Source organism: Acinonyx jubatus, chromosome A3 (assembly GCF_027475565.1).
Source record: "Acinonyx jubatus isolate Ajub_Pintada_27869175 chromosome A3, VMU_Ajub_asm_v1.0, whole genome shotgun sequence".
Lineage (NCBI taxonomy): Eukaryota > Metazoa > Chordata > Mammalia > Carnivora > Felidae > Acinonyx > Acinonyx jubatus.
In genome coordinates this window covers 119,614,711-119,632,325 of record NC_069388.1, presented here as the reverse complement: position 1 = coordinate 119,632,325, position 17,615 = coordinate 119,614,711, and the positions used below count along the sequence as shown (strand labels likewise).

General features: G+C 48.8%; 1 protein-coding gene across 3 annotated transcripts in view; it reads left to right on the top strand.

Moving 5' to 3' along the window:
- The window catches only part of KLHL29 (kelch like family member 29), a 309,817-nt gene that overhangs the window by 65,685 nt on the left and 226,517 nt on the right, over positions 1–17,615 (top strand). For all 3 annotated transcript variants that reach the window (XM_053201183.1, XM_027033274.2, XM_027033275.2), the window contains exon 2: positions 17,011–17,118. The gene's annotated coding sequence lies outside the window, so the exon portion shown is untranslated. The remainder of the gene's footprint in view (positions 1–17,010; positions 17,119–17,615) is intronic.

Here is a 17,615-nt window from a genome sequence, read left to right as displayed (position 1 = left end):
TCAAGGAAGTCTTGATGTTTGAGTTGGACTTTGAATCAGCATAACCAGGTGAAGAAAGAGAGGAAACAGCACATGGAAAGGCCCTGTGCCAGGAGTGTGGAACATTCCAGAAACTGAAAGAAGTCCAGTGTGGTGAAAGTATGGAGGAGAGTGGGGGAAAAGTAAGATGAGGCAGTAACCAGTCCATGCATAACCTTGGAGCCACACTGGGGCTCCAGTCAATCTGAGACTGATGAGGAAGGCTTCAAGCAGGGGAGAAAAAGAATCAGTTTTGCATTTTGAGAAAAACTCCCTAGCTGCAACATGAGAACAGGTCAGAAAAGAACAAGTGAAGATTCAGGGAGACCAAGAAAGGCCTGTTGCCAGAGAGGCAAGTGATAATGCAGGTAAAGAGGGGCAGGTAGAGATAAGAGACCTTTGAGGAAGAGCCTGCAGGGAGGCTAGGGGTCAAGTTTGTACAACGAGAGGGTTAGAGGTGCAGCCTACTGAGATCTGAAGCGCTGGGGAAGTTCCCTGGTTTTTCTGTTTTGCTTGGTTTGATTTGGTTTTGGTCAGAAGAAGGGGTGTGACAGCAGTGGGCTGAGGAGGGAATGGCAGATTAAGGGGGCAGACTGAAGGTCAGTCAGTCCCTGAAGAAGTTTCGCGGGGATGCGAAGCGGCTGAACAAGACGGATGGTGAGGAAGCCGGAAGGTGATAGGGGGCTGAAATTTTTCTGTAAGATATTGAAATGATGAGAGGCACTTGTTTGCTCAGTGCTCATGCTGTGTGTTTAAGTCACTCATCAAACTCGGTCTCATTCATTTATTCATTATTTGATCCAACATGCCTATTTCATCCTGGGGGGGGGGATATTTACTATGTTATGAGCACTAAATTCATTTTATTTCCTTCTTTCCTTTTCAGTGGGCATTTATTGAGTGCTTACTATTTGCCAACTATCTGGCCAGGTCCCAGTGATAGAGAAGGAAGCTATAGCCTATGTGTTCAAGGGGCTTATCGTCTAACGTAGTGGTTATCAACCCAGGGGTAATTTTATCCTCTTTTCTACCTTGGGGAGAGTGGGCAATGTTTGGAATTATTCTTGATTGTCACAACTTGGGGGCAAGGGAGAAGAGGGATGCTACTGGCATCTAGTGGGTAGAGGCCAGGAATGCCATCCCTCCTACATTGCATAGGACAGCCCCTTCAACAAAGAATTATCCAGTCCAAAATGTGAATAGAGTAAATGGTGCCTCAGCAAATGTGTGCATATGGTAACTGCAGGAGCTCAGTGGATGGGCACTTAGGCACGCACGGTGGAGCCGGCCAAGCAGAAGATGAGGGACAGACAGGATAGGTGGAGGCAGCACCTGTGGAAAGGCACGAGGGTAGGAGAGAGCATGTGCGTGCTTAGGAGCTCAGAGTGGAGGCACTGTGAGCGGTGGTCACTAGAGTAGGGCTGGGGCCATAGATACCATGCCAAGTGTTTTGGATTTTGTTTGTTCAGTGAGAGACCACTGAAGGATTCCAAATGAGAGCAGACCAGAGTTGTGTCTTAGGAAGATCATTCTGGTGGCAGACGAGATCAAACAAAAATCGCTCACGTTTATTGAGAACATACTATGTGTCGGCACGTTTCTGAGTACTTTACTGAATCACCTCATTTGATGTCCCAATAACCCCATGGTGGAAGTGCTTCTTGTTACTGAGGAGACTGAGGCAGAGGAGGCATGAGGCTTGCTCGACATCATATGACCAGTAGGTGGGGGAGCCTACATTGCAAGCAAGCAAGAAATGTGGTTCTTTTCATCTGCCCTGTGAATCTGGGCTCTGGAACCAGACTCCAGCATCCACAGGGTCTCAATTCATAATTCATATGTTCCAGGGCTTCCTGCTGCTGCTCTAGAAATCCCATGCCTGCGGCTTTGAGGAGTGTGGCCTTGAGGTAGCCAGCTTAATCCTGCCTGATTAGGAGTTCTCGTGTAGCTGTTAATTTTTAGGCACTTTGTGGCTGAAATGCCCCATCCAAAGACAAACGCTTGAGGGAAGTGTACGCTTCTGGGAACTCATAATCACTCTTTGCTGCCTGGGATGTTAAGTGGAGCCCAGGAAGCTCATGTAATTCCTCCATCAGGACACCCCACCCCATCATCAAATGCACCCCTCCTCCTCTGCCTTTGCTGGGGGAAAGAAGTAGATCTGCACTACTAATCAAACTTCAAGTGGGTCTCAGCCCCCAGAAATGCATCGTGAGCCAGCACAGATTCGGCTTTCCCACCTTTTAGGAACAGCGGCCCCTCCTCCCATCAGGATGGGAGGTCCAGTGGGTGGCCCTGGCCCAGCACCCACAGGCATGAAGGGTGGGAGCCTGGGGGTTGCAGGTAGAAGGGACTGCTCCAGGCCAGAGGGGGGAAGAGATTTTGCAGCTCGGGGAGGCCAAGGTGATAGACAAGTCCTACCTGGCACCTTTCAGCAGCTGCCTCCCATTTGAAAAGAAGACCAGACATACATTTTCATATTTAGATAGGCTTTTCATAAATGTATCTTTTTTTCTTTTTTTTAAGGCAGGAAGTAGCAGGGTTCTGGCAGGGCTTTGGAAATGCAAACTGGTCTGTGATTCGAAGGGAAAACCTCCTAAAGAGAAGTCAGGCATTGCAGTGCCCCAGAATCACCTACGACAGGTAGATTCTTTGAGGCTAGGCCCCAAATTATCCCCGCCTGACAGAGGAAGAGCCTTAGGCTGAACCACTGCCCATGGTATGTCTATGGGAGAACCCGGGTTCAGATTTCTAGATTTTCTTGTGTGTTTTACTTCTTCATTTAAGGGTGGCTTGGTAGAGCAGAGAGTTACCTAGGCTTTGGTTCTCCCACCCATTCAATGAACAAAAGTTTGTGTCCCCAGTGGCTTTGATCTGTAGGTTAAATTAGGCCTTTGCCAGGATGGTGGCCACCCCTCTACCATGGTAAGAAAACTAACTTTACACCCAAGTATAAGGTATTCCCCACTTTCCCAAAGAAAAGGTCTCCTAAAAAAGTTTTTTTAGCCAGCCTGAATATATGAATTTTTTGGAATTTAGATGCAGACATCTCTAGTGTATAGACCTATTATACACAGACATAAAGGATATTGTTGTAGCATATAGATAACTTACTGTTTACTTAAAATGTTTAATCAATTGCTTTAGTTACACATCTTTAAAATGACAAAATATATGACATGCTAACTTTAAAGTATTAGCTTTTCCACTGACAAATTTCACACATCCTCATTCCAACCTGTCACCCACGTGCAGTTTCGACCCCAGTGAGTGTTTTGTTCCCGGCGTAATTTTTATCACTAAAGCTGCTTTTTCTGAGTCCTCTGACAGTTTCCAGAGCTCACAATTCTTACTTCCATCCAAGTTTTCAAGAGAAGCCACATTAGGGGATTACACCTTTCTTTAAAATTCTGCCCCAAGCCACAGGTCCCAATTCCTATAAGCTGTGTTGGTCGTTGCTGTTTCCATTTGCCTTACAGATGAATGTTCATCATCTCTTGTAGCAGTTAGCCATTGTCGGGTGTCTTTTTATTTTTTTATTTATTTTTTTGGGGGGTGTCTTTTTAACGTTTTTTTTTTGGGGGGGGGGGGACAGAGAGAGACAGAGCATGAACGGGGAAGGGGCAGAGAGAGAGGGAGACACAGAATCGGAAACAGGCTCCAGGCTCTGAGCCATCAGCCCAGAGCCCGACGCGGGGCTCGAACTCACAGACTGCGAGATCATGACCTGGCTGAAGTCGGACGCTTAACCGACTGCGCCACCCAGGCGCCCTGGGGGGGGGGGGGTGTCTTTTTAAAGTGACCTTTAAGGGGCACCCGGGTGGGTCAGTCAGTTAAGCATCTGACTTCGGCTCAGGTCATGATCTCACGGTTTGTGATTTCAAGCCCCACATCCAGCTCTGTGCCTACAGCTCAGAACCTGGAACCGGCTTTGGATTCTGTGTCTCCCTCTCTCTTTGCCCCTCCCGTGCTCACGCTCTCTCTCTCTCTCTCTCTCTCTCTTTCAAAAATATTAAAAATTTTTTTTTGAGAAAGTGGTCTTTAAGGCGTATTTACAACATCCGAACACTAAAATTATGAAGCCATAATCCCAAGAATAATTACCACATCTGTTTTTGCTAAATTAGGCGAGAGAGGGCACTGTTAAGACAAGTCCTTTACTTGTTAGAGAATGTACCCATCGATATATTGGGTACCTTGAAGATAAGGCAACACCCTTTTTCTGAAGGCTAATGAGAGATGAAAGGAGAGACGGTCACGTGTTTGGGCGTAAACAAAATTTTTTTCGTTTACCAAGTTCTCCTTTAAAGCCCATCGGCTTGCTGCCTTGCGCATATGCGCATTCTTTACCAGCTGGTCAGCAGCCTGTGCCTGCAAAGGCAGGCAGAGGTCTTGGTTGGAGCAGGATCACGAGGTGGGTCCTGGGATTGCTGGGCCCACCAGGAGCTCCAGCCACCATCTTGCCCCATTTTTCCAAGCACCAGGAGCTGCAAGTCCCCTCTGGCCACCTTTCTGCCAACCTGCCGCTGGGCTTTTCTGTCGTTTTAATGAGCCCAGAGTCATTCGGAAATATGCACTGTGCTCCACAAAAGGAAATAGTAATATAATCAGAAATGATTATATTCTAGCACTTCAGCACTATTGCTTCTATTAATGTCCATTATCACTATATTACCTGAAACGTGTTTAACAGTTACAGCCACCAATCAAGGTGCCCGTCCTGGAAAATGTGTATTCTCTCCGTCAGGATCGCACTATGTATTGTGCTGTTACTGTTTTAAATTTTTTTTCAGATAATTGGAACCTGCTACTTCATACTTTGAAAGGTAATGTAGCGGGTGAAGCCCTGAGAGGTGCAAAGCCTTTGCTTCCATCAGGGAAATAATGCAATTTCCACGCAAAATGATTATAATATTATTCAGTGATTACATGGGAGTGGGGGGTAGTCTGTTTTTGTTAGGTTTTTGAAAGTGGCAAATTGAATTCCATCCAAGTAATCAGAGGTTATGAGTTCCCAACACAGTGTGTGTGCACATGTTGGAAGTTCATGTTCCCAGGATCCTCCCCAGCCCTGCGCCCCCAGAGCCTCTGGTGGCCACTTAGGGCAGATCTGAAATGCCAGGAGGTTAGTCCTCTGGCAGCAGCTTTCAGCCGAGGAAAAAGGGGACTTGGTGGAAAACACTCCAGCTGGTCACACCCCAAGTGGGATGCCCCTGAGACTTGCCCCTCTGTGTCCCCCAGAGGTCCCCGGGGAGACTGGCCTCGGTGCCCCCAGCGGTGACCTGCTCACTTAGGGCAATCTGCGTTGACTTCCTTCCCTTACCTGTTCCCACTCGCCCGTCTGAGCTTTCTTGAAATCACTCCCCCAAGTGAACCACTTGCCTCGAATCCTTATCTGGCCTCTGCTCCCCAGGGAGAGGCATGCCCGACCTCCCAGCTTTCCCATCCCATTTTCAGGGCACCCAGGGGCTTCTCTGGGTCCTTCTGGCCTATAACCCTTTTTGTAGCGGTTCTTGGCAGCATCCAAAAGTCTCAATGTGTTAAGTAAGGCATCATCATCTTGAAAAGTGAAAATTCTTAACTTTTTTTTTTGGTTGGGAAGGTGATGGGTATAATTGATTTCTCCCAGTTCTTCTCTTAATTATTACTACTCCTTTCAAGGGAGACAAGATGATTTAATCCAGGTCATATTTAAAATGTCCATAACCAGGGGGTGTGTGGATGGCTCAGTCAGTTAAACGTCTGGTTTCGGCTCAGGTCATGATCTCACGGCATGTGAGTTCCAGCCCCGCATCAGGCCCTGTGCTGACAGTTCAGAGCCTGGAGCCTGCTTTGGATTCTGTGTCTCTTTCTCTCTCTGTTCCCCTCCTGCTCTCTCTCCCTCTCTCAAAAATAAATAAACATTGAAATAAATAAATAAATAATAAAATGCCCATAATCGGGGTTCTCCTTCTGAACACGTATATATGTCTCTTAGATAATCTATGTGTAATTGTCATAGATTAATTGTCATAGATTTGTTGTCAGTAGCCCTTCCCCATCAAAACAGGCTGCTTGCAGACAGATCACTTAATTTGCTCCTCGATGTTATTTTTCATACACGGTTGCTGCACGGCCGACAGATAGCAGATGATCCTACTACAAACGCATTTGACATGGCATGTGCTGTGGGGATGAGCAAACTCAAGGTCTCCTGCTGTGGCAAGTGACACGTATCTTCCTGTTACGCAGAAGAGCGGGGTCCCAGAGACCAAGGCGCCCGAACGGGTGCTGTGGCTGCAGTCCCTGCCAGTATTCAGGTGCAAAAGAGAGCCCTCCCTTAACCTGCAGTAACAGAGGCTGTCAGTGTCCTGCCCCATCCCTGGGGCCCACCTGCTGACAGTTTCCATCTCCTGCCTCTCTCTTTGTGAGGGCAGGCTGGAGGTGTGGGGGGGAATCGATACCCACAAAGCACCCGCCAACCAGTGAGAGGTGGGACGTGATGAATAAATACCCTGGCTTCGCTCCTTACATCTTGGTGAGACGTCTCTAAGATACGTACTACACGCTCACTAAAATGGTCCCGGCAGGATTAAGCCCCAGTTGCCTACACCGGTATCTCACTATCTTGTATCTAATGTGTATCTCACTATCAGTATCTAACGTATCCTTGGTTGGCCTTTCTTCTGTTCTGCCTGACATCCCTGCTCCCTCGTCCTTGGATCAACACTCCCCCACCCACCCGCCCCGAAGACAATTGTATCCAAATCTGTGTTGTAGGATCCGCTTTGGAAGGGAAACCACACCAGATGCCCGCTTTTCTGCCCCTGCAGGTTCTCTCATCTTCCCGAACCTTAGAGTAAGCCCTGGCAGGGAGCCTTCCTGCAGCTGGGAGCCCTCCCTCCTCTGACCACCTTCAGTCCTAAGAGGCTGGTTAGCTTAGCCCGTAGCATCCACAGCCTTGTGACATCCTGTGTGTCTGCACGGGGGTGTGTGACAGGGTAGGTGGCAGCTCTAGCCAGCTTCTAGCTGACCTGGACGTCTGTCTGGGAGGTGATGGTGCTCCAGCCACATCCTGGCTTTGGAGTGAGGATCAGCAGGGTGGAGGATGGGGTGGCCAGATGGAGCCAAGAGTGCACACTCTGGGGAGGGGGGGGTGGGGGGAGAACAGTATAGAAACCCTCCCAGTGACTAAGTGAGTGCTGATGGGTTATTTGCGCCATTTTCGTCTGCTGGGGCACCGGCAAGGCGAACGCATTGTGTTCCAAAGGAGGAATGTTCTCTAGATGCAGTAATCGTTGCCATGCCAGCTTGTGACAGAGCGAACCACATCAACTTCTAAATTTTCTCAATGGAGTGTGATGTGTGTAATGTGTAATAAAATATAAATAAGCCTTTAAGAAGCATCTATGTGTTTCTTTTTATCAACCTTTAGATGCGTTCAAGCCAACTACAATTTTATATGAATTCTAGATGATATGTAGTATTTTTATTTGCTACTTCATTGCTAAATGTTTCATATAAAACTGAAGAGGAAAAAAAATACACAGTCCCACATATAAAAGAAGAAGCAGATGGCTCAATGTGACCGTGGGGGAGAAGCAGTGAATGGAGTGCTCAGAACGGAGGCTCCCCGGCTCCCGGGCGCAGCCCGAGATAGAGTGGAGGGAAGTTCGCATGTGTGGTTACCTGTGTTCCTCAGCCATTTGCTCCCACTGTGTTTTAAGTAGGCCATTAGTATTCAGAAGAATCTACAGGTATCTTTGTTATGGCTTTTTTTTTTAAATCTTTTAAATGTACATATAAATGAGTATGTATTATTTATAGATGTCTTTGGATTTAGAAACATCGAGCTTGAAAAGTAATGCAGCAAGGAATATCTGATTTACTGCTCGCTGGAGAGGAGAGAGGAAGACCGGGGAGCTTTCTTCAGGAAGGAAGACAGGGTTTGATAAGTTGTTTAACCTTTCTAGGGGACTTTCCTGGAAACTTCAGGTCCGGTGAAGCCGCAGAGAGACGATGGGGAGAAGGAGATCAGCGGGTGAACCTTGCCGCCCAGCTTCTCCGGCTCCTCAGCTGTGTGACCTTGAGCTAGTCACTCACCCGCTCTGGCCTTTGCTTTCTTGCCTCTATCCGGACATCGAGCCGTGCCAGGCTGCAGCTCGGGGATTCATGCATTTGTATTGACTGCTCTGGCCTGGCTCCTGGGTTGCTGGTTTAGATTGCAGAAGCGCCGTGAGCTCGGTGAGCAATGGTTCCATGTTTTATTTTTTTATTTTTTCAGATGGAACGTGAAGCCATGGTGCGATCAAGCCACTTGCCTGCACACGTTGGTAGAGATCAGGAAAACAGAATTAGCTCCTAATTCTATTTTCAGTTCCTAGGCTGTTTCTATATTGGCCAAGAAAAGCAGAGAACTTAGAGAAATTCCTGGTAATGACTGCTTTCTGCCTGGGTACGGAGAAACATGCCTGTCTGTGGTTTATTTTTAAATGGATAACTCATCATATCTGGGTAAAAAGTACTGTAATCTCCAAAGGCTTTTCTTTCACAATTTTTTTTTTCTCTGAGAGTATAGAAACAGCCTCAGATCTACTCAAATAAAACAGCTTTTTACTGGGTGAGGAAACAGTGGTTTCCAGACGCTGGCCCTATAGGCTGGGGTTCAGAAGAGGTGGAATGAGAGAATCGGAGCGGTAGCAGCAGCTTCCCACAGGCCTGCCGTTTGGTTTACCAATTGTGGGGGGGGGGGGGCTGCTGTCTGGGCGGGGGACAGTAAAGGCTGAAGCTGCCCTCTCCGGAAATTCAGGGACATAGCTGGAGGGGGCAGGGAGTGACAGCTGAGCAGTGTCAGATCGACCCAGGGCTCCTGTATGCATGGTGAGCCCACTGCTTCGACTGCCTTCCAGGAAGATCCCTGCCCATGTGTCTGCCCCTGTGTGCTCACTTCTGTGGAGAGGTGCCAGGAGAGAAAGCACCACCTTGTGTGGTTCCCAGCCCTCCCCCACCATGGCACCATAGGTATTTTAGGGACATCTCTTCTGTGCTTCAGTTAGCCGACATGGAGATAATAATGGTTGCAGCCACCTGTTATATGTGCCATGGGCTATGCTGAGTGCCTTTGACCTCTACACAGGCTGAGCCAGACCCTGAACCGGTCCAGCAGGGACTAGGATGGAAATCCAGAAAGGAAGCTCTGCCCATGCCACGCAGGCCGTAAGGATCCAGACTCGGGAGAAGGGGTTATCAGATCTCTCTGCATCTCCCTGAGCAGACCAGAAACCCCAGAAACCCACCGAGCCTAAGAACCCAGCGTGTTACTGTGTGAAGTCACTTTTCCCCATCACTTCTCTCTAAAACTGTGGGCAGGGGTGTCAGGGGGGGCAGGGGATGCTGTGGGACCCTGTGCACTAGCGGGTGTCGACCAGACTATCATTCCTGACCCTGGCAGTAAGCAGATGCCAGAACCAGTGATAATGGTGTTTGGTGACTCCTGCCCCCCAACATGGACGCGGTGGCCCACATAGAGGAGGGTTCAGGTGTCTTCTGATGCAGTTGGCTACTTGAGGGCCAAGGGTGCAGGTTAAAGGCCACCCTGAAGAACTAAAACAAACAGCCTCCCTGTCACTAGGAAGGAGACAGGCCTCAGACAAGAAACTGGAACAGGGGAGGTGGAAAGAAAGAGAGAAGCCCTACTTTCTCGGGCTCTGCCTGGAGGTGCAGCCTGGAGGTAGGCTCGTGCCTGAGAGTGAGTTCCTCTGTGGATGATGCCAAGATGGGGGCCACCTCATGGAGCAGGGACCACCTGACCAGGGCCTGCAGAACCTCATGGGGACAGCTGGGGAACCAACTTGTCTGGGCACATACTGCTTCTCTGACGACTGCCGTCACCCACCAACTGGCCTACTGTTGTGTTTTACTCCAAGACTCTAGACAGGCCTTATTGCAATATGATAGCCTCTCAGGAATGTCAGAACCAACGGGAGAGACATGTTCACATTTGAGTCAGAGTTTGAGGTGGGTGGCAATGCTGAGGCCAACGTGGTGGAGGTGAGCCTCCATAGATGGCCCAACCCACACGGAGACCTGGAAGGTGCTGGGAGAGTGTACTGCCTGTCTCTCAGCACCAGGAAGGCGAGGGAAGCCCATTCGCTCTGCAGTCCAGCTTGGCATTCTCGGCAGCCGGCCTCCCTGTCCGTGAATTAGCGACGCCAGTGCCTGTCCTGCTCTCCCGGGGTCCGTGTGGCCATCTAATGAAGGAGAGAAGATGCGGAAGCACTCCACAGAGCCAGCAGCACAGGCGAATGTGAAGCGTCATCATGAAAAGCTTAAATTTATGGGTCTGAAGGAGAAGCAACATCTGGAAAGGAATTATTGCAATTTAAAGGGAGGATGCAGGCCTGTTTATAAGAGCGAAATCTGGAAGCCGTGTCTGAATTTTTTTTTTTTAAGCTGGTTTGTATTCCAGTCATGAAACTGTGGTGTGAACTTCCAGATGTGTGAAGCAAAATTGTAGAAAATGAGTGGAGTCTGGTAGGCATTTTGCTTCCTTCGACAGAGCCTTACTGAGCATGTACTACGTGCCAGGTGCTACACACTGTGCCGACACCTTAAACGGCACCGCAGGCGAGTCAGGCTGTTGGGTCCACTGGCATAAGCCACTTCTCTCCTCATCTTTTGGTCTCCAGAAAACGCAAAGGCCTGGGTGGCTCAGTCGATTAAGCACCCGACTTCGGCTCAGGTCATGATCTCGCGGCTCGTGAGCTTGAACCTCACGTCGGGCTCTGTGCTGACAGCTCAGAGCCTGGAGCCTGCTGCAGATTCTGTGTCTCCCTCTCTCTCTGCCCTTCCGCCGCTCACACGTGCTCTGTCTCTCTCTCTCTCTCTCTCTCTCAAAAAATAAATAAAAACATTTTAAAAAAATGCAAAGATATTGCATATAATAGCTAGGATATTAACATGTCCTAGTTAATATCGTTGCTGAGGGGTGTGCTGTGCCATGAGAAAATGGGGGGCGGGTTTGCAGGGGACGGGGTTGATTTGGACCTTTTTTCTGTACTGTTTCAGTCCTGGTGTCTGGCAGAGCACTGTCGTGGCGTAATTCAGGATCTGATCGTGTGGGCACCCCGTTTTCCTTCTCTGCCCATTCTCCTTGCCCAAACCAGCCAAAAGGGACCTGGAGATGGGCCATCAGGAAGCCTGTTTGGGCGACACACGTGCACTTATCTTGATATTCCTTAAGAGTGTCTGTACTTCCAAGACAAGTTTTCAGTAGGAGAAGGGGTGAAGGCAGGAGGAAGGAGGTCCGGGCAGGGGAGCAGGTGTGTGTCTGGTCACAGAAGGAGAGCTGGGGGTGTCTGGGGGGCAGGTGGCCCAGGCAGTGGAGGCTGGACAACACAGGGCGTGGAAAGAGCCTGGACTTGCCTGGGCTCCCCGGGGCCCCTGCCGTGGAGGGATTTGGGCCAGGAATGCCGTGACTATTCTGGGGTTGAGCACAATCCCTGTGGCGGCAGCCGGGCTACTCGGAGGCCTGGTGAGAGCTGGGGAGGCCTGGCCCCGGCAGCGGTAGTGGAGATTATAGAGGACAGGTGACTGTGCACGATTAACCACAATGCTGGGGGCGGGGGGCAAGAGAGAGTGACGACGTGGGGTTTTAAGGCAGAGGAGGTGGCTGTGCTGGGTCCTGAGATAAGGGTCCAGAAGGAGCGGGTTTGGAGAAAGTCAGTGAATGCATTCAAGGGGGGAGGGGGTGTTAGTCGATTCCCGAAGTGAAGGAGGCGCAAAGACCCTGAGACGCTGTAATGGCTTCTCCTCTGAAGCTCCACCGTACCCGTCAAAATCTTACCCTTAGAATTGAATGTCACTTGTTAGAAAGCATTAAAATGGAATTGAATTGAATTTTTCTCTTGGTGGGGGCAGTGATGATAAAAAAAAAAAAAAGTTGAGAAACACTGAGTTAATAGTAATGGAGAATGAGCTGCTTCAATGCTGACAGAGGTTTTGTGGTAGACGTGGAGCACAATCTGTGGCTTCTCTGTCGTGGGAGGGGGTCACTCAGGAACCGGACCGCCACCAGGGCATCTGGGGGCTGCCGAGAAGTGGGCGGATGGTGGGGGGCAGCAGCCAGTTGGATCCTAGGGTTGTTCTGGGCTCACCAGGACCAAGAGTGGAATGAGGCCATCTGCTGACACCTGTACTTTTATTCAGCCCAGGGGTGGGGACTGCGGAATGAGCACAAGACAGCTCTAATCTCATCATCGATCGGGGCCCCAGGGACAAGGCAGCTGAAGCACGTAGAGTTCCAATTCTGTCCCCCCCCACCGTATGTATTTGCTGTGTAACTTTGGATAGTTCTTCTTTTCCACGAGCCTCAGTTTCCCCATCTCTAAAGTAGGAATAAACATAGTATCCAACTCATAAGCTTTCGAGGAAGGGTGAATCAGAAAATGTGAATGAGCGAGGCTTTGTCAATGCCAAGCATTGTGAAAATTTCATTATCACGTCTCAGGCAGGAGTCATGGCCTCTGAAGATCCTACCTTTCTTTGAAGAACTCACGTCCACACGAAAGCTGGCCAGGCGGCACATCCCTAGCATTGAGAATAAGTAATGGATCTCATCAGTGGCCAATTCTGGCTCCTTAATGGAAAGAGGAAACCTCTGCATTGTGTTGGGTGGGTTCTCGAAAGGCACTCCATCTTTGTGTTTCCGATCTCTCCTTTAAAAGCAGTGCCTTCCGGACCCCTCAGCCCATGAACTGTCACCAACCTGATGGATAAACCTTTTGCGAGTGTTTATTTTGGGGTTGGCGAGATGCCTACAGGCTTTGGTGAACCCATGGTTGATATTATTAATGGATGGGTGGTTTTTTCTTTCTTCTTAAAAGAAGGAGAATGTGAATGAGTGTTCCCCTTGCAGGATGCATTCAGAGCAGGCATGTGGCGTGGTACTGGGGGCGCCATCGGGTCCTGAGCCTGGGCCGGCAGGAAGGTGGATGTGGGCGCTGGTTTTCTTCTACAGTTTGCAGCCTCTGGTTCCGTTGCTTTTTCCTTCCAAGGAAGAAAAAAATCCTTGCTTCCCAGTTGGCTGAGGGGTGGTGAGCTGCCCAGACACCCGAGTAATAATTGGGTAGCCTGGTCAAGACCCGGGCAGGGCTAGTCTATGATCCTGCATCAAATAGGAGACTCCCTAATTGGTTTCTCCTCTCTTAAGGGCAGTTTCTCGCCAAAAAATTGGTACGTTTTATAGGGAAATAAAAAATCCTGGGGCCCTTGTTTGTAATTCTCTTGGCTATCAATTTGGTTCATGTCAGGAACCATCTTTAGTTATAGACTTAGAATGGTCTCAGAATTTTCTTTGGGTTGAAATTTGGAGATCTCGCATCACATAGGCAGTTATTCAACCCAAAGACCCCATCTGAGGGTCCAGCTTTCATATTGGCCCATAGGCCCCATCAAACTCAATTAGCATCTCTTAAGTGCCTTGACGAGGTGGGGACATTCGGACCCCTTTCACAGGCATTGACTTACCACCCACTGTATTTTTAAAACCAAAGTAAAACATCCCTGTCCCATGGCTTTTTAATTTTTTTTTCCTAAAGCCTGGAAGCTGCCCTTTGATGATGAAATTAGTGAAAGAGAAAGGGTCAGTTTACCCACAGGTGCCAAGGTCAAGCCCCGAGATACTGCCTTGAGCCCCCCTGGCGATGGAAAACCTTACCTGTCTCCCCGATGCTTCCTGGGTTCATTCTTGAAATTCATTTCCCCAGGCCACTTTCTTCGGAAATTTAACGTTTCCCAATGTTAACATGGGAACAAAATGATTACTAGAAATCAGTTTCTAGTAATTCATTTTAAAAGCACTTGGGACTGTCATGCATCTCATTAGAGTAGAATGTGCTTAGGTGCATGGCTATAGCTTGTAGGCCGCCTAGAAAGAAAAGATGATAAATGGAGGGTCGCTGTGGGTCAGAGATTCAAATATTAAGATAATGTCTGTTCTCTGGATACCTGGGATTTGACTGCAAGGAATAGAGGTTGGGTGAAGGTAGAGCAAGAAGAAGAAATCAGTGAAATCACTGAGACATCAACTAGTGCCAAATATGAGCAGAGAACAGCTAGAAACCCCTCGAGGGAGGAGTTTCTGGGTTGGGGCAGGCAAAGATGGCAGCCAGGAGCAGCTGCTTGCCCTGGGGGGTGGGGCAGGCGGGGAAAGCACTGGGACAGTGATCCTGCGGCTGCCACTGCTAATTACGCATCAGTTTCTCTAGTTCTAAGAGTGAGAAAGGAAGGTTCATAGAAATTACCTTAGCCAGTGTCACAAAACTAAGGGGGCAGCATTAGGATTTCACTTCGGATGCCTGATTCCAAAGTCCTGCTTTCTACTGCCTCTGAGAGCGGATCCTTATAAGGGTCTTAACAGGAAATGGGCATGTTGAAATGAGTGGCTTAAAGAGAGTTGAATGACAGGGCTGTTCATAAGGATGTAGACGCCACTGTGACTGGAGCGCAAAGAGAATGCTCTGTGGGGCCCGCAGCATGCCATCCAGACCCGCTACCCGCACTGAAGGGTCACAGCCAGCCCGTCAAGCCACTGCAAGGAGGAAGGCAAGTAAGGGAATGAACACCCAAGCCCCCACGGGTCCCTAGTCTCCTGCTGGCATCTGCGTTAGCTGTACCCAACAGGGAGTCATGGGGTCTCAGAGCTCCAGTGATGCCCTCCGTGCAGATCAGGTGAGCCCCATGGGGACAGACAGGATGGAAAGCAGACCTGGGCAAGATGGCCAGCACAGCCTGTAACAATCTACCACAGCAGCTCACGTTAGGATCTCTCCATGAGCATGTTAGGGAAAAGTCCCAAAGAACTCAACCTCACGCACAGTTTATTTTTTTTGGTGGGGGGGGGGAGCTTCGCTTCAATCATCTCCTCCAGAAGTGGCCTCTGGGGGCCACAGAGGAGGGAAGACCAGGCCATTGTCATCAGAACAAGCTAGGCAGCCCTAGTGGCTCACCTCCCTCCACTGCCCCTCTGAACCCCTGCCTGGCCTGTGCCCTGTTCATCTGGCACACCCTGGAGAGCTGAGCCATCTGGTTTGGAAGGAAGGGAAGCAGATTAAGCTGACAGTCCTGGGAGGTCTGTCTCAAGAGAATGAGAGCTCCTTCCGCAGCTGGGTGGCCAGGACTTTGGGCTCTCAGTTAGTTAGTAGCCTTTACAGTGGTCTACAAGGCCCTGCATGATCTAGATACTCACTTCTCTAGCTGAATGTCCTACTAAACTCTCCCTGCCCACCCACGGTGGGTTCCTTGCTGGCCCAGGAACACAACAGGCATGCCCCCCTGCCCCCACCCCAGGACATTTGCACTGGCTCTTCTCTCTGCAGGAACACACAACTCCAGATTCCTGCAGGGCCCACTCCCTTATCCCCTTCACGTGAGCTCAAATGCCCTATCTCATAAGTCTTACCCTGACCGCCCTCTTTAAACTGCACCCCAGCCCCCCAACACTCATGTTCTGCTCTGCTTCTCTAATATATAGCACTGCCTACCTTTTAATGCACTATGCAATTTCTTAAGCTTAATGTTTATTCTGTGTTTCCACCCACTAGAAGATGAATTCCATGAGGGCAGGAATTTTTTTTTCTTTCTGTTTTTGTTCACTTATGTATCCCCGGTGCCTAGAACATTGCCAGACACACAGCAGGCCCTCAATAAATATTTATGGAATGAAGGAATGAAGCGATGAGTGAATGAGTAAGATTCTCATGGATCTAAAACGATCTGACCACTGTCTCCCAGACCTCTCTCTTCACCAGCACATACCTCCAGGGATCTTTCCCAGAAATACATCAATCGTTTATTATCACCAGTACTGTCAATATTTTGTGGCCAAAGCGATCGATTTATCTGCGCACTTCACGTAGGCTTGGTAGGGGAAATGTACTCACGACTTTGGCTCTGTGTCAAAATTAAATGGTGACCTTGGCTTACTTTGCTTCCCCACAGAGGTTATTTCTTAATCGTAGAGAGAACACTCTCTCCTTGGGAAAAATAATATTTTTGCCACCTTCGGCTTGAAAATGGCTATTTGATATGGCTCGCATGTGTCTCTGTCAGTGGCAGCTGGAAGAGTGCGGGTTGAAAGAGGCTCTGAGAAAGACCGGTCGCGTTGTCGGGGAGAAGCTCGTCGCAAGGTGGAATTAGTTTACAATAACTTATTTACCTGTCCAAATCCCTCATATCACATTAAAGCTTTCCCCTGCTATCCGGGACTCTGGAGTGCTAAGAGGAAACAGGAAAATCAATTGATAATGATATATTCAGTTTAGAAAAATATATCGATTCCCAGGTAATGACAGTTGTGCATTTTTGCAGTGGAGGATGCCGTTTCTTGTCGTGAAGATGGCTTTCACATATATTACATTTGAAAGAGGGAACTGGGAATAGTCCTGCCTCGCCATAATAGATAGGCTCTTCCTACCAGGTATTAAATCTATATTTAAAAAAAAAAAATTCTCTCCAGGGAACCCATCCTTTGCCTCCTCAAGGTCTTCTTGCCCATTATCTAAAGAAGTAATGATTTGTTTTTGTAATTCTAGAGTTTGTGTCCTATTCTCTTTCCAGCATTAGATTAAAGACCTGAATTTCTTATCTTTCCCCATCTCTGGAGTTGCTTGGTTTGAATCAGATGGAAGGTGATGTCCTTATTCTCCCTCTTATCCACTGTTAATGGTTCCCCTGTGGGAATTAGGGCTTTGTGTGTTTGGGGGATGGGGGAGGGACATCTAGGTTCTGCCCCTTGGGGGTCTCCACTGCCTGCTTGGCCCCCCCTTATCTGGGAGTGCCCACGGCCGCCTTTGGGTACAGCCTGTGTGAGATGGTCCACACTTAGAAATTCCACACAGAGACAAGCTTCCACTTAGGGTGGGGACTCTCTAAGATACTGAAATTCCAAAGATCTTTTTGCAGAAGATGATATCTTTTCCCACCCCACCCCCACCCTTTTTCTTCTCTTTCTAGACTGTCTGGCCTCCTGGTGATGCTCACGCTGTGCTAAGTGTCAGTGGCCATCAAGGTTTTTGCACCCTGGGGACGAATCCTGACCTTGCCAGAGACGGACATCGAAAGGTAGGTCTCTGCTCAGCTTGCCTGCAGATAAGGAAAGGCATCAGACCTGGGCACTCCCGGCTATGTTCTCGAACACTGATGTTTTAGGGGAAGTGAGGAAATGTAGCTGGCCCTCTCAGCCTTTTGGTCAGGGAGATTTTTACATAGATGCAGGATTAGAACCTAGCAAAGCCCCCGGGTCTCAGTCCTCCTGGGATCAACCTAAGAGCATTGCTATAGCTCTTATGGCTCCCCAGGACGTGGGATCCTGGGGCAGCCAGCCACCGGGTCATCTTTAAGCTCCTCAACTGTAATGCTTCTTTGGTAGTTTACCTTTTCTTGTTATTAAAGTAGTTGTATTCAATATCATTAAAAGACTGTTCATTGTAAAAATACTTTAAAAGATAGCACCTAAAGTTATATAAATTACTTAACACTCATAATGCCGAGAAATCACCACCTTAGTGTCTCTTTCTGGGCTTTCCTTCTCTGCACAACTGTAAAGTGTGCACGCACAC